General features: G+C 30.9%; 1 protein-coding gene across 2 annotated transcripts in view; it reads left to right on the top strand.

Annotated features, from left to right (window-relative positions):
• tx (Helix-loop-helix protein delilah taxi) overlaps window positions 1–16,318 on the top strand; it is a 36,246-nt gene that overhangs the window by 14,695 nt on the left and 5,233 nt on the right. Inside the window, exon 1 of one of the 2 annotated variants that reach the window (XM_070643952.1) lies at window positions 792–922. The exons of the other annotated variant lie outside the window; for it this stretch is intronic. The gene's annotated coding sequence lies outside the window, so the exon portion shown is untranslated. Of the gene's footprint in view, window positions 1–791; window positions 923–16,318 lie in introns of those variants that run through there. 2 annotated transcript variants of the gene reach the window in all.

Raw genomic sequence — 16,318 nt, 5'->3', positions numbered from 1 at the left:
TAAAAGGCCATGCTTGATTAATTCAGGTCCCTGTTTCAGTCTTTATATTTCTTTTCATTTTTTCAACGGCCTTCACGTCTGCACAGACGTTTGATATTTTTTTACTCTATAGTCAGTGCCAGTGGTACAAATCACAATGCATAACCCATCATCAAGTGAAAGAAAGATGTTCAACAAACAAAAGATTCACATTAAGCGACACCATGAAAGAAAAAAAAAGCACAAAAAAGATACGAATTGCGATAAAAACAAAATGCTGACTGTCCATCCATCTATTTTGATAATGGTTTTTATGAACAGCACTGTTTTCTTCTTGTATGCTGAAATTATGGGATGAAGAAATGAAAAGAAAAGAGGCACTTAATCGACAGTAACACAAGAGGAGTGAAGAAAGAAAACAAAAGCGAAAATGCGATCAAAATCGATGATTTTTTGTGGATTTATTGGTCTAGTGTGCAGTTTTGTGTGATTTCTTTTCAATAATTTGGTCTAGGATCTTTTAAAATTGAAGATTTAGTTGAAATTTGAGCAATTTAAAGTCAAAATCTAAAATTTCAATGAATTTCGCAATAACGGTCATTTAAAATTCAAATTTTATCACAATTCAACATAGTTGCAAACCCTTCCATACAAAATTTTCAGTCTTCCATTAAATTTCAAAGAGTAAACATCGCATTTTTGTTTTGATTAATTAATCATTGAAAACACAGTTATGTTCAATATTTCTGTGATCTACAGACAATCTGGACACTCATTAAACATACAAAAAGCAAAAACATTCAAAAAGATCAAGCAAAACAAGAAAAGAAACCAAAAAATTATCAAAGAACTCAAAGCAACCTGCAAAAACTCAAATTTAAATATTTTTACTATCAATAGCTGATCATTTTCGCAATAATCCGTCCGATTAATCTATTGAAATGTAAATAGAAAAAAATGAATATGTTTTCGAAATAACATAATTAAAAATTCATATTTAAAGCAAGTGGTGACAAACGAGTCGAGCCTTTACATTTAATTTGGCTAATAAAATATCAGAAATCATTTTAACATGAAAAATTGTTCAACGAAATTCACAGAATCTTTCAATTTTCATCTTCTTCTTTCAACTCAGTCTCAACTCGATTTATTTATTTCATTTCATATATGAACAAGAATTTCTTATGAAAAGCGAAAGCGAGATGAAAAATTTATTGGGAATTTTATTTTAATTCTTATTTACAAACTGACTGGAGAAGCAAAAGAGAAAAGAAGGAGAATTCCAATCGATTTTTGATTCATTTGATAAACATTATAAATCTCAAATTATCAAAAAAAGGCTTGTATGCTTGTATACAATAGCGAGAAATTGGGAGCACAAGAGAGATTTCTTAGAAAAATTTGCAATACCGAAGTCTGAAATTTCACGAGTATGTTTGTGAAGTAGAAGTTGAGGATTATTTGCAATAACATGAAGTGGACATGCTTGAAAGTGCAGTATAAGATGGAAACCAATAATTCAACCTTTTGATTAAAGGGTATTCAACTATTTCTGATTGTCAATTCAAAAATATTTTTAACGGATAAAATTAAAATTCAAAAATTTGAATGTAAAATGACCGTTATTTGACAAAATTTGAATAATTTGCGAAAATTGCTACAAAACTTCAAATTCCCATAGTAGTCTATGAAAAAATCGTACTTAAGACATCATTAAGCATCTGCCAACTCACCTACTTCCCATCAATCCACAGTTGATGAGCATAAAATCCTCCTCAATACGCGATTCATTAGTTCCCAACCCCCCATTCGACAAAACACTTTAAATTGTTACTTGCTATTCATCGTTTTACTCTTAAATGACGATGAAAAATAAAATATAATAAAAAAGCCATACACAACAATCATTCACTTCACTTTATTTAATTTATTATTTGCTCAAATTTCAATACTTCTTTTTTTCTTATTCCTTACTTACTCATTTCTTACCCATTCATGTAGCAATTTTCTTTTCGTTAAATGTATCCATAAATTTTTTCTCACTCGTAGACTATGTCTCGCGAAAGTGCTACAAAATGAGTAATTAAAGGCAACAGCAACAGGAATTATGCTAAGTGGAAGCTAATAAAGTAAAACTGTAAAATTATTAATTTCTTAAGAAAAATATTTCATTTTGACATTTTTTTGTATATTGCTGCTGTGAAGGACGTCCAAAAATACTCTTTTTAGCAAGTGAATGGCTCATCCGCTGATCTCAATAAAAATGCCGCATGTAGTTACAGAAAATAATTTTATTGACGTTTCCTATCGCCAAAAAAAATCATTATTGTGTAAATTTAAGATAGTCATGCAAGTCATGGGGGTGGTCCATCAGTGACGTCCATCAAAATTTGCAATTTTGACACATTTTTGATGGATTTTTGTGATTTTTTGGAATTTTTCATTGATTATTGGACATCACTGGTTGATGCTCCCCTAAGGCTTTCAGCACATAGTAATGTAATGGATATTTATTTGATATAAACACAGCGAGATGAAAGAATTGATCAAAAAAGAAGTGTAGAAATTGAAATAAAGTATTGTGTTACAATAAGAGGCTTTCAACAGGAAATCTATGATGAAATTTCCACATGGCATACAGTACGGCATTAATTTTATGTTGATTTTTTTGTGATATCTTATGAAATTAGGTAGAAAAGTATGTTATTGAGTAACTTAAGCTTATTTGTGCAAATAACTTGAACTCAATTATTGGGAATTTTTACTGAGATTTATATTGATAAGGTCCACGTATGAGGCATATTATGGTTATGAATGTTTCCCTTAATAAATATCAACATTTATGAATGCTTTTATAAGACATATATTGTTTCACTAAATATTGTTTTTCTTAATGGGCAGTGTAGTGACTTTTTTGGGTCAGATCGGCCTTAAAAGAGATTTCAATTGCTATGCATAAAATTGTAGTATTGAGTTTTTTGGTGGATTTATCAGATATTTGTAGGTAAATTGGATGATTTTACTGAATTATTAATTTTCGAAATTCTTTTATTTTCGAATATTTGTATTTCGAATTTCGAAATTCGAAAATTTTAGAATGTTTTAAATTTTTGAATTTTGAAATATTTTGATTTTCAAATTTCGAAAATATTTTGAATTTTCGAAATTTCAAAATATTTTGAATTTAGATTTTCGAAAATTTGAATTTTGATTTTCGAAACATTTTAATTTTCGAATTTCGGATAATTTGAAATAAATATTTAAATTTCACCCTAGTTAGATACATTAGAACCTTCCAATATATTTTAATAGAAAGTTTATAGCTGTTTACAGCAGTAGCAAGCATTTAATTTGTACAAATAATGTTATTTAGGATTAAAACAAAGAAATTAGTCATTTGTTTACAAATTTTAGGTTGATCATCCCCTAATATCTCAGGGTAACATTAGAATATTCAATTAATCACTCTATCATTGATAAATTTAGCATTTAAGCACCTGTTAATTCAATATTCCTTATTTAACATCCATATAAAGCTCAAGTAGCAATACCATCGACAATCCATACCTATATACTCTCTTCGATTCCCATTAGCAATTCATGCAACTCCCCAATCATCCACAAGAGAGTTCCCCCTTCAATTAATTCAATCTAATTATTCAGTCCTTTAATTTTATTAAAAAAAAGAAACATTAGAGACCAAAGCTAGTCGCCAGAGATAAATCGAGCACATACGTATGTAGCAGACTATGGCGATTAAAAAGCAATATTTGATTTATTAATACAGTGCTCGAACCACTTATTTAAATGCATTAAAAGTAGCTGTTATATGATCATGCCCAACGGCGAAAGTTGCTACTAAGCAAAAAAGACTCTTTTCGTACGTGTGTTCATTTGATTTTGCCTATCTATCTATCTCAGTTACTACACTTCTTTTTCTGCCTTCACATTTTTTTTTCTTCCTTCTTCTATTATGTTATTAGTAAATTGAATGTTCCAGCAAAACCTGCGAAATGAAAATTCCATTATTCAATTAATTGTCCCATTTGACATTTTGTGTATGCCTTCATTGATACATTTGCTCGTCATTCAACATGTTGAATCCATTCCAGCTACTCGTGTTTGTCTGACTTTTTAATACATTTCTATTTACTGTAAACTACCAACTCGTTATAATCTATTTTCTTTCAATCATTTCATTTTGTAGACATAGTGAAAGAAATTTAGACATGCCACAGACAAAAGGCTTAATGCAAGAAGCAAAAAAAAATATTCAAATTAAAAAATGATTACTAGGATGTGGTTGGTTTTGAGTGTTTAGAGCGCATTTTTAGAAATTACTTGAAAAACTAACGGCCAAAAAATATTTGAAAATAACGGTGATTTAAAATTTGAAAAATAACGAACTTTAAAAATTTGAAAAATAACGGTCAGAAAAAATTTGAAAATTAAACGGTTAAAAAAATAATTGAAAAATCGCAAAGCACACTTTGATCAAATTGAACAAAGCTCAGCATTCAGATTGAATGACAGACAGACAAAGCATACTCAATTCCCTAAAACTTCTCATTAGGATAATTCCACTAAAAAAAATATATGTGTCAGGCAAATATCTTGAAGATTAATAATAATCATGTGGAGCAGCAGGTTGAAAGTAGCATTATGAAGATCATTTTTGACTGTGCCAAAATAACCAGCAGCAAAATGAGATTGCCTTCTATTGCCAAAAAAAACTAAATCATCATACTTGTTTGTTGTGGTCCTTCTTTCAAGTCACGGATTTGTCTAATATTTCTTCATTAAGATAACAAACAAAAAATTAAAAAAAATACTCAGCTGAGCTTTTATGTCCACCGTGTAAAATAGAGATTAAAATTGGAGCAAAAATGACGAGACGTTGTGTGTGTCCTACATTTAGATTCTGGAACTTAAAATGGGATTAAAATAATTTTTTTGTCATTAATTTATGCAAAGACTCCTTTGGACGCATTCATTCATTCATGGATTTATAAACTGTTTAAGTTATCATTATAAGACACAGAAGCTCATCAATTTTTGGAAATTATTAAGGATTAAGAGACAAGGGGGGACGGTCACTTAGTGGGTAATGCTCTTATGGGTTGAGATGTTGGAGGGCACCTACCCATCATAACCTCTAAACCATGAAAACGAAGGAGGGGGGGGTCACCTTAAAAATGACTTTTGCTACCCCAAGGCAGGGGGTCCAAGAAGAGATTCCTCCCACGATACCTAACAAATGAACAGACCCCAACCTTAGGATTATTGAAAAAAAGTCGTGAAAATGTGATTTGATACCGAAACAAAAAAATGTCAAGTAATTACGAGATGATCAAAATCCCATTAAAAATCGAGAATCAAGACAGAAAGAGAAACACACAAAAAAAAGACTTAAGCCTCAAATCTCGATTTTTATGTGCGTTTCTGATGATGTTATTCATAATTAATAAAGTCGAGTCACAATTTTTCGTATGTCCATATCATATTTCTACAGCTCATTTCATTTATTATTTATATTGACCATAGAATGTGATCTCGTTTCGATTGTGTCTATGGCTCCGTGTCAGCATCTAAATAAGTCATTAATATTTTGAAGAGAGAAAAAATCATAAAATTATAAAACAAAAATCGTAAAAAAAAGAAGAAAAATTTTTTAATTACTTTTTAACGATTCGTCTCTTTTGCATTTTAATAGTTTTTCATTTAGATATGGACACACATTTCCGAATTTTTTTTTTTATCTTTAAATATTGGCCGGGGAGCTTGATGATATGGAGTAGGGGTTTGGAACACTTGTGGGATGATGATATTGTAATTAAGATGAAAATTGGATGTGTTGAGAGGTTTGAATCTCAAATTCTGGAAATTTAAATTGAATTAATTAACTAATTAAATAGGAAACTTAAGATTTGGACTAGGATTCGAACCCAGGATAGTCAATTAGAATCTCAAAATCGACTATTCTGTCCAAAATCTGAATTGACTAGAATTGACTTAGAAATCTCGAATTTTCCTGAAAAAGCACAAATTTGGAAATGATAGTGTGGTAGAGGATTTTAACTGACGATCTATGAATTATTCATACTTATTTTGAACCATGTACCCTACCGATTACTGTACAGAGCCACTTAACTGCTTCAGTATTTTGATGACAAGTGACTATAGTTACTATAACTTTAGCTTAAATTAGGGTTTAGCTAAGAACACCAGATCTGAATTTCCTACACTTTAGATCCAGTGTTAGATACAGGCTTGCAGTTTTGGGGTTTATCTTATAGTTAGGCTTAGGCTGCAATTTTGGACGAGCCAAAAGTCCAAAAGTCATAAAGCGCAGAGCAAGAATTGCGTAAAGCTCGGTTTTTGAGATCGAATTCCACAGTAGAGCCACGCTGATCTGTTGATGCTATTTTCGTCATCTTCACATCGTGTGGCTTTCGGATAGGATCTATCTAAGCTAGAATGGTCGATCACTTATTACATTCGCTCTTTAGCGGAAGGAGGGGATTCTTTATGGTCATTTTGTAACAATGGAGATGGGGGCGGCTTAATAAGCCTGTAATTCATGAACAGCCTCTTAAGCAATTCAGTATAATGAAGATTAAGACATCCTTCTAGTAGTTCAATCACAGTCTAAAATCACAATATGCACATCCACAGTTCCAACCCCTCTAATGAAACTCATATTTTTTTTTTAATATCAAAGAAAATAATTTTAATGCTCTCAATTAAAAAGTGATGGTAGATAAATAAAGTTATGCAAATATTTTCTGTTGGTGTTTGTCGTCGCACACATGAGAGATAAAAAGTCATGCTTTTATTTTTTAAGAAATTAATTTTGACACTTTTATGACTCATCACCATCATGTCATAAAAGATAATATCAGATAGTTTAAGTGTAAATCATAAAAAGTCGCATTCCAAAAATATTTTGTTGATGCTGCTTATGTGATTTATTCCATCAATCTCAAATATTGCGAAGCTGGATCTTTAATTCTTTCATTATTGATTTTAAGCTTACATGCGTGAATGAAATAAAGGTTTTAATGAGATTAATTGTGGAGATTGAAGAGTGAATTACATCGAGCTTACTTGAGATGGCTTGCCTGCCTGCCTTGCTACTTCATGTGGAAAAATGGAAATATTATAATCAATAAATTTAAAATTAAAATCACTTTGTGTAAAGCTTACTGAATGATTCAATGATATTTCTCAATTTGCACGGGAGAATAAGCAGCAACAAAAAAAAAATGTGAAAGTAAAGTTGATCACTTGATTATCTTAAGCCGGTTTAGCAATAACTTCTGGGATTATTTAAATGAATTAAAAAAAGGTTGAGATTTTCAGCAAGTAATGAAGCTTCTAGAAATTCTATTAAAAAGGCTTAATAAATCTTAGGATCAAGTTATTCCTGATTTTAATATTCAATCTCAACCAAAAAATTTTGACTTTCACAAACTGCTTTTGTTCATACACACGTAGCCAGCCTCATTAATCATGCAAAATAATTACCTTCAATTTCACTGTTAAAATCAGTATAAACAACAAGGCAGCATAATTATGTAAAATATTTTTGCATATAATAAGCTAATAGATCATATTTTTCAGCTTCAATGTCCTTCAGGTTTCATCATCTTTTGTCCTATTAAGTGCTTTACTTAGTTTTGTGTGCTGAATTTTCGAACAATGGATTAAAATTTGTAACGGTTTTCAAGATTTTGAAAATTGAACGAATTTTTAGGATTCAAAAATTTTGTCATAGATTTCTAAGATTCAAAAATTTATCTGATGCAAAAAAATTGCAACGGATTTCGAGAATTCAAAATTATAACGGTTTTCAAAAATTGAAAATTTGACCGGTTTTCAAAAATTCAAATTTTTAACGAACTTCAAAAATTCAAACTTGCAACGGTTTTCAAAAATTCAAATTTGTAACGTATTTCAAAAATTCAACGGTTTTCAAAAATTTAAAATTTTGATGAATTTCAACACACTCAACAAATCGGTTCCAAAACATCTCAATAATCATTCCAGCATCATTCACAATAGTTTCTTTCTCCAATTCATACTTTAAAAATCAAAACATTTCGCGAACGTGCTTTATAAATGAATGATTTTTTTCGTTCAATTTCCTTCTTCTTCACTGCTGTGTAACGCGCTGACTAACGCGAAAAACGAGCAATAATTTGAATGAAGGAAATAATGTAGTTGAGTTAATAGGTCTTTCAATTTGTTAAAAGCCTATTGACTGTGTGTGAGATGCTGGTTGAGGTGATTGATTTAAAGGACGGTCCATTACTCTCTGACTTATATAGTTCTCATGATCGTGCTTTCAACACAATTGGCGCCTTAAAAAAATGAAATTATCTACTATGTAAAGTAAATGTAGATGTCATGGACCTCAGTGAGGGAGCTAAGCACGATATGCATTGAAATTCAATATTTTAATCGTCGTGCTGTTAATTTTTATGTTTTTTTGTTGCTTTTCATTTCATCCACTCGTTCCTTCAAATCTCTCATTTTACATTGGAATTAAAAAGATAAGTATGGTAATTCACCCAGCAGTTTAAGTGTAAATATCTTTATGTAGGGATCACAAAAAATGTCTATGAGCTGATCCGATTCTTTATTCCACTTATTTCATGCTTATCTTCTTAAAAATGTTTTTAATTCTCCTAAAAAAAATATTAATAATCAATTGGAAATCCATTTAGAGTTTGAGTTTTATTGCCTGTGGTATTTAAAAAGAAATTTAAAGCGAATAAAAAATTTATCTTCCATCCATAAAGAAGATGAATTTGTTGTGTGAGATAATGGTGGGATTAAGGCATATTGTCAATTTTTTAATGACTTTTTGAAGCCATAAAATTAATTAATTTTTTGGTCAGTCGATACCGACTGAAAGGTGACGTTGACTATTTGCAGTTAGATATTAATTTAATTTGCAGTGTCAGACCACAATCGAAGGAGCATAAAACATTTGAATTGCAAATAGAGGAAAGAGATATGCATAAATGTGATTTTCTAAGAGAATTTGAGGTTATCAGTCATCGGGTTTGTGAACTTTCTGGGATATACTGACTCATATGGTTAGATTGCTTGGTTTTTATGTTATATTTTGCAATTTTTGTTTTATTTTCTAATTTTCGAAAATTTGAATTTCGAAAATTCTCACCTCAGCATTTTAGACATCGATTCTGACTTAAATTGACATTTATTTTGCAATTTAATGCTGTAGAAGTGTTTAAAAAGAGTGAGCAAAGCAGTTTTTACTAAAATTGTCAAGTAACAAGCTTCAAATCACTCAAAATTTGCAAATTTTCAAATTCGACAATCAAAATTAATTGCAAAACAAAAGTGCGGGAAAATTCAAACCTCAAAAATAACGATTATTTTATAAATCACGAAAAATTACTTAAATTCCAAGTAAAACCATAATAAACTTGTTCGCAAAAAGCATTAATTCACCTTCATAAAGCATATATGCTTTCAGAAAAGAAATAATTCCACTTGAACCCCAAACAATAAATTCATAAGTCACTCCACGCATTAATAACTTCCACATAAATTCATTATTTGTAGCTTAAATAATAATTATTATGACTTTCTTAACTTAATTAATGTCTCGTGTGTGGTGTGGCAAGACCACAAGAAATAATGTATAAAAATAGCAAATTTATCTTCGTGACTTTATCTGCGTTGACAAAGAGAGAATTTGAGTACAGCCGCGTGCAAGCATTACCATTGCGCGTATCTTGTCAACCTTTGACTACCCTTTTTCGGATAAATCATTTTACTTTTGCAAGCAGCAGTTTGAAACTATATAAAGAGTCTGAGATATTCGATACCTCGATACTTGAAAGTAAAGTAATTTCTATAGTAAGAAAGCTATGTGATATATGGAACGTGAGATACTGGCAAGATAAAGATAAACTGAGTAGTGGAATACAGTAAGTAAAAACTATAAGATTTGAGGGAAATAAAGAGACGCCGTGTGACGCCTCCGCCATAGATAAAATGTTGACTGCTCTGTGTGTCTCTAAACGTGCAGCATTCAATAAGACATGATTGTGCGTTTTTTTTGCATGGAAACAAATTGCAACAGACTGACTATTCGCATAACTCGAGGCAGCAAAATTATTTGGCACATTAATCACTAATTAGTATTAGAAATCTAGTCTAATGCCATACTATACTAATGTCTATAATCTTACTTTTCGGAATCTAACGATGAAATTGAAAGTAAGCAAGAGATGTGGAAAGAAAAGAAGCACTAAATGAGCATGAACTTCATGATCGATCATCAATTTATGTGCAAATTATTAATTTTCATAGTCTTACCTACCCACTTACTCGCTTATTTACTTATTATTAATTTGGAATCTTGATTTGATTCCGAAAATGTATTGAGTAATTTATTGCCGATTTTTATTTTGCAATCCAACGAGTAATGAAGAATGATTGAGGAGTATTAAAATGCTAGCTTGATATTTGTTCGCTTCTTTCATTTCTAATTTTTTCTATTTAACATGAAATTGAAAGGAATTTTGGTACTTTTTTTTCTGCAAGGTAATAAGCAAAGTGATTTATGGTGTTTAAAATTTTTGCGTACAAGTACTGTATTTAATCTAGATTATGAGGCACAATATTGAATGTATAGATGCCATAAGTTCGATGAACATAAGGTGAAAGATTATTGGTGAAAATAACACAGATTTGAATGGAATAATTGCGACTTTAAAACTTGTTGTTTGGCAGGCAGATCAATTTTGTGATTATTTTTTGAAATATTCGTACATAACCTATTAAGAAGCTTGATTGATCTTAACTTTAAGATTTTTGAAAATTTCGAAATTGATTTTCGAAAAATTCGAAATTGATTTACGAAAAATTTTAAAATTCTAAACTGTAGAGAAATTTGAAGTAGACTTTAGAACATTACAAATCGATTTCCGAATAAGTCAAAATGATTTTCGAAAATTCGAAATTGATTTTCGAAAAATTCGAAATTGATTTTCGAAAAAGTTCGAAATTGATTTTTGAACACTTCAATTTGTTCCCAAAAAAATTAATTTCTCTTGCATAACTTCCAATTTCAAAATAATCTTAAATAGACATCTTCTACCATCCAAAAGTGAAATTAATCTCTAGCAACAGAAATTTATCCAGTAGCATTCGTAGTAAGAAGTGTTTACAAAATTTATCACACAACAAAATCTCTTTGTGCTGTACAAATTGCGTATGTGTATGCTCATATGTCATGTCGCCATTATAAAGCATGCGCAAAGTGTCATTTTAAATTAAAAATAATTCATAAATGTATGTAATTGTGATGGCATTAAGTATCCAAGATTTATTGTTAAAAATTTTAATTAATAACCCTTAAAGTATCCAGACACCATGAAAATATACTGAAAGTATAGAAAGTCTGTAATAAATATTCTCATGTGACAAATGACAAATATTGAAAGACTGTCCATGATCTTTCTCTTACATGATAATTTCCCTCCGCTATTAACGAAGACAAAAAAAAGTTTTAATGCTCATCGTCATTGTCACAATTTTTGTTTTTTGACTTTCTGCATTTCACTCAATTATACGCAGAACAAGACAAGAAATTTTAAATTTATGGTGCAATTTAGTAAAAGAAATAAATTTATTTCCAATTAATTGATGTGTTGTGCAATTTAATTTAATACTTTTTAACTTTTTGTGCTCGTCCGTTTAGTATTAAATTGACATGGCCAGGGATGTAGTCAGGAAGACTAAATTCCTGTAGGCTTATTATCATTTTGACCATCGACTATTATTTTCAATTTTGAATTTCTTCATATTTTCGAAAATTCGAAATCGAAATTAATTCCGAAAAATTCGAATTCGAAATTAATTCCGAAAAATTCGAATTCGAAATTAATTCCGAAAAATTCGAACTCGAAATTAATTATGAAAAATTCGAATTCGAAGTTAATTTCGAAAAATTCGAACATAAATGTCGATGATCCACAGCAAAATCTGCATTTTCTGACAAAATTCCATTTAAAATTCCCAAAATACCCCTAAATACCCCCATGTCCACACTCATCATCGTCATTTTATTGTTAAATTGGCCACTTCGAATAGCTTTATGCTTATATAAAAACAAAATTAATTTGATTGTAAATGGATGTATAAAATTTGATAGGGGAGAGGAGAATTGATGACAAACTTAATCGCCTACGTACGAAAAAAACTGTTTCTTCAACTTGCCTGACTTGTTGATTGCGGAGCAGCCTATATACATATTAGCACATGTTATAGTTTGTATGTTGAAACAATAGCCAACGCAATACCTTGATAATCATCATACAATGACGATGATGATGACAGGTTCAATCGATTAAAATACGAGAAGTCATTTTTTTCTGTAGTTCCGATTCTGTTGATGATTATTCTGTGATCTGATAAGAATCTGGTTAAATTATATCTATTAACATTTGTCGGTGAATAGATAGAACACTCCTATGGGGGAGATTGGAAGTGATGTCCATGAAAATTACGATTTTTGGACTTTATGTGTCTATAGTAGTCATTATGGACTCTAATAAGCAAAGAGCATGGCTTAGTACAGGACTCTTTTGGGAATAGCCAGATAGTCAGGCATACTGGAACATTAGACATCATACACGACAGACCCGCTCACAGCTCTACTCATCTCTCTAATGAATTGTCTTTTTGTTTTACAAACAGAGATATTCTAAATACACAGTCTGTTATATGCAAATATCACAGTACTATCTATAATGAAATGTATTTTTTATTTAATAGAAAGAGGAATCGTCTTCAATACAATTTTTATTGCTTCATTCCACGGTCGAATGTGTATTTTTCTGTTTGCCTTATCTTAATAAGAAATCTATTAAATTATCTCATTGATCAATTTCTACTTTGCGTCATTTTATGAACGGTTATACCCAGATAGTGCATTGACGCTCTTTGTTGTTGTCAGGCATAGTTCAATCCTCGCGACGCAAGACGAGTGTTGAAATTCGCTTGCAACTTTCCGACGTAGTCCTCAATAGAGGGTATTTTTGCTTCAGTTAGATCTGATATCCTTTCATATCTTGTTTTGTTGAGAACAATTCTCAAGAATTTGTTTTGTAGTACATCATGCTGGACAGCCGTATGTGAAGATGGGTCTCACAGTGCAGTGTGAGCTCTGTTGGTCACATATTCTACATGCTGACTTTAACCGCTCACAGCTCTACTCATCTCTCTAATGAATTGTCTCTTTGTTTTACAAACAGAGATATTCTAAATACACAGTCTGTTATATGCAAATATCACAGATAAGACATCTATCTATAATGAAATGTATTTTTTATTTAATAGAAAGAGGAATCGTCTTCAATACAATTTTTATTGCTTCATTCCACGGTCGAATGTGTATTTCTGTTTTGTCTTATCTTAATAAGAAATCTATTAAATTATCATCATTGTCATCAATTTAAAAACTATATTTTTGCGTCGATGAACGGTTAACATGCATTGTGTGTCCGAGTAGTGCATTGACGCTCTTTGTTGTTGGATTTGTGGACATTTAGCAATTCATAATTCCGTCAATAGTACAACAAAGCAGCTAATGACCCTTCTAATCCATTTACCTAACCGTATCTATATCTCAACCACACAATGCAACAATTCTCAAAACAAATTGCTACAATGCCTACTTCTTTTGTATCTCAAGTGAAACTTTCATCTCAAGAACTTTTAAGACACGTCATTTTAGTTCATTTTTTTGAAATTTGGGTCAAGGACGCCCATCTAAATATGAAATATCTCATTTTGTGTAAAGCTTTAAAGACTCTTTAAGCTTTTACACTTCATTAAATTTTATGAGTTGCACAAAATGATGTTGACTTTGCGTATGCATACAATGAACAAATCTACTGAATCAGAGGATTTCTCATTCGAGTGTTTTAAATTTTAAATTTTATTTTCATTATTGTAATTGTTTGTCGCTTTTTTGTAATGCATGATTTTTTAGCCATGATATGGGGAGGGAAGTCAGGTTTACGTCACATAAAGTGTTAGATTATACGCAATTAGTGTCATAATACTGTAAATGCTCAGTGAATAGAAAGCATCTATGAGAAAATAATTAGTTAAAGACATCAAAATATTTTTTGCTTGTAATTTGATGAAGCTGTTGCTGGATGAGACAGTGTTGGTTAATTTGCAATGTCATTTTGTACTTTATTTTGATTTTTCTAGAAATTTAAGTTTAATTAACAAAAAATTTTGATTTTCGAAATTTCGAAAATTCAATATTTGGCATTTTTGGCTAAATTATAGCAATCTGAATATGGAAAATGATCAAAATAGCTTTGCTCACAATTTTTTAATGTTATTCAATCATTTTATTCGCCAGAAAATGTTTAGTTTAGCCAAAATTTAGATCCAAAATCGTCAGGTGGAAATGTAAACAAACAAATTTCGAAATTTCGAAAATGAAATTTTTTAGTGTTTTTCAATTAAAATGAGTAAGCTTTGCTTTTTGAATCAGAATATCCAATGAAAAGCCATAATTAAGGTCAAATCCAACAAATCACCAACCCTGCCCAGCAAATTCCAATCAAATCATCCAAAGGTACCCAACTTTTTATAGCTCAATAAATTCAAATGAAAGCTTCAATGCAAATAAAAATAAAATCATTTAAATTATTGTTATTAATCACATAAATCGTCATACAAACATACGACACGTATTAAAGTTAAAGATAGAGACACAACGCAACACAAAAAAGAGACATGCTTGATTGAATAAATATCATCATTTAATAATGAACTAAGCAATTTTCAGTCTTTAACAACAAGTCGAACAAGGAATATAAATTTGTAGAGAGTCCACAAATTTCAGACCAATTAGTCAAAAAGTCAAGCAAAACTAGATGCTTGAACGCGCTCTTTTATTTGCCGTCAAATTTATGATAATTGTTTGTTTTACAAGATACAAGAGCTGAGAGAAAATGAGAAAAAAGAAACAAAACAAATATTATAAGATCCACAGAAACCCAACCCAAGCTACTTACGATGATTTTTTTTTTTCCTCTTCATCTTCATATTCTCTGCTGCTGCTATATATATTTATGTTTCATTCATTAATTTATTCGCTTGATCGCTTACAGCTTGCTGCTGTGCTTGCCGTTTTTTTCATGAAATTAGCTAAGTCGTGTAGAATTTCCATCAACAATATACGCTATGCATTTAAACAAAAAAAACAGTAGAAATAACAATGATGTATACAAGATGGACAGAATTAGCTTGCTTACACTGCTGATTGATTTGTGACATTTTTTTCAATTAAATTTTTAAGTTTTTTTGTCACAAAAAGGCGACCCCGCATCAACATTGAAATAAAATATTAACGATTAAGGCAGAAGAGAACAAGAACAATTGAAATGAGAATAATTGGGTCAACTTCCCTGCCCATATTTATATATTTTTGTTCCTCATACGCTTCATTCTTTTTCATGTCAAACATTATTTAATATTAAGTGCAGGCAATTCTTAATGGGGGTTGTTCGGAAGTGACGTCTAACGGATCTGTCCGATGAGGAGGTTAAGTCTAATGACGTGTAGTAAGGGAGATGGCGCCTGGGGTAAAATGGAGCCTGAGGTAAAATCGCGCCTTGGATAAAATAGCGCCAGAGGTAAAAAGACGCCTGGGGTAAAATGGCGGCTGGGGTAAAATATAGCCTGGGGTAAAATAGTGCCTGGGGTAAAATGACGCCTGGGGTAAAATAACGCCTGGAATAAAATGACGCCTGGGGTAATATAGTGCTAAAATGGCACCTGGTAAAAATAGATGGGCCTGGAAGTAAAATGACGCCTGGGGTAAATGGCGCCTTGGGGTTAAATCCTGATTTCGACATACAATGTTTAAGATTCAAAAGCACAGTCTATAAGCAGTGATCTTTGTGTTCAACTCCACCAGTAATGCATCCCCTTCCTCCTCTTCCGGGCTCCTGAAACCCCCTTCCTTACTTGACGTTATTCACGAAAATTCATAATTTTTTTCATAATTTTATTCGAACATGAAAAGAAGGAAATGAACGATTTCATTGTTGGATGAATGATGCTTCAAATAATGAACTGCTTAATAATATTTCGTGAAAGACACGAGAATCGTTAATGTCATCGCAATTGAATATTTTGATTTATTTTGGTTATTTCGTTCATAAAGAACAATTAAAATGACAGAACTGGCAAAAATTTAAGGCTGTGGCAAAAAATATTAAGAATCTCTAATTTACTGCTTGTGTTCAATACAAATTTGAATGCGACT

The sequence above is a fragment of the Chironomus tepperi genome, unplaced genomic scaffold (genome assembly GCF_022539635.2).
Source record: "Chironomus tepperi strain 1889 unplaced genomic scaffold, CSIRO-AGI_Ctep_v1 contig_335, whole genome shotgun sequence".
In the NCBI taxonomy this organism is placed as follows: Eukaryota; Metazoa; Arthropoda; class Insecta; order Diptera; family Chironomidae; genus Chironomus; species Chironomus tepperi.
Note: the sequence above shows the minus strand (reverse complement) of the source record. Positions and strands in the feature narration are given on the sequence as shown.